This window comes from Somniosus microcephalus, unplaced genomic scaffold (genome assembly GCF_052327205.1).
Source record: "Somniosus microcephalus isolate GS21.2 unplaced genomic scaffold, FLI_Smic_1.0 unresolved_chr4, whole genome shotgun sequence".
NCBI lineage: Eukaryota > Metazoa > Chordata > Chondrichthyes > Squaliformes > Somniosidae > Somniosus > Somniosus microcephalus.
This window is the reverse complement of record NW_028225182.1, coordinates 41,666,586-41,667,657: the sequence shown is the minus strand read 5'-3', so window position 1 is coordinate 41,667,657 and position 1,072 is coordinate 41,666,586.

Here is a 1,072-nt window from a genome sequence, read left to right as displayed (position 1 = left end):
GCCACTATTTCGAAGAAGAGCAGGGGGAAATTCTCCCCGGTGTCCTGGGGCCAATATTTATCCCTCAATCAACATCACTAAAACAGATGATCTGGTCATTATCGCATTGCTGTTTGGGGGAGCTTGCTGTGCGCAAATTGGCTGCTGCGTTTCCCACATTACAACAGTGACCACACTCCAAAAGTACTTCATTGGCTGTAAAGAGCTTTGAGACGTCCGGTGGTCGTGAAAGGCGCTACAGAAATGCAAGTCTTTCTTTCTATATGTGAGGGGCCTAGACAGAGTGGATAGGAAGGACCTATTTCCCTTAGCAGGGAGGCTAATAACCAGGGGGCATAGATTTAAAGTAATTGGTAGAAGGATTAGAGGGGAGTTGAGGCGAACTTTTTTCACCCAGAGGGTGGTGGGGGTCTGGAACTCACTGCCTGAAAGGGTGGTAGAGGCAGAAACCCTCATCGTATTTAAAAAGCACTTGGATATGCACTTGATGTGCTGTAACCTGCAGGGCGACGGACCAAGAGCTTCAAGATGATGTCGGTTATTCCAGCCCCCAAGAAAACAAAAGTAACCTGTTTAAACGACTACCGCCCCATAGCACTCACTTCTGTCATCATGAAATGCTTTGAGAGGCTGGTCAAAACCCACATCAATTCCTTACTACCTGACACACTGGACCCACTCCAATTTGCTTACCGCCCAAAAAGATCTAGGGATGATGCCATCGCCACTGTACTGCACACTGCCTTATCACACCTGGATAAGAGGAACACCTATGTGAGAATGTTGTTCATTGATTATAGTTCAGCATTCAATACCATTATCCTCTCCAAGCTTGTCAACAAGCTCAGTGAGCTAGGACTTAACACTTCCCTATGCAACTGGATCCTGGACTTCCTGTTGTTTTATTTATTACTAGCTGGGGAGCCGCGCGTTGCGAGGGCAATTTTGGGGCGCTTGGTCTCCCTGCCCCTGTGTGTCCCCCCTCTCCCTGTCATGTCCTCTCCCTGTCCTATCCCTCCCTCCCCTCCCCTCTCTCCCTCCCCTCCTCTCCCTCCCCTCCCCTCCCCTCCTC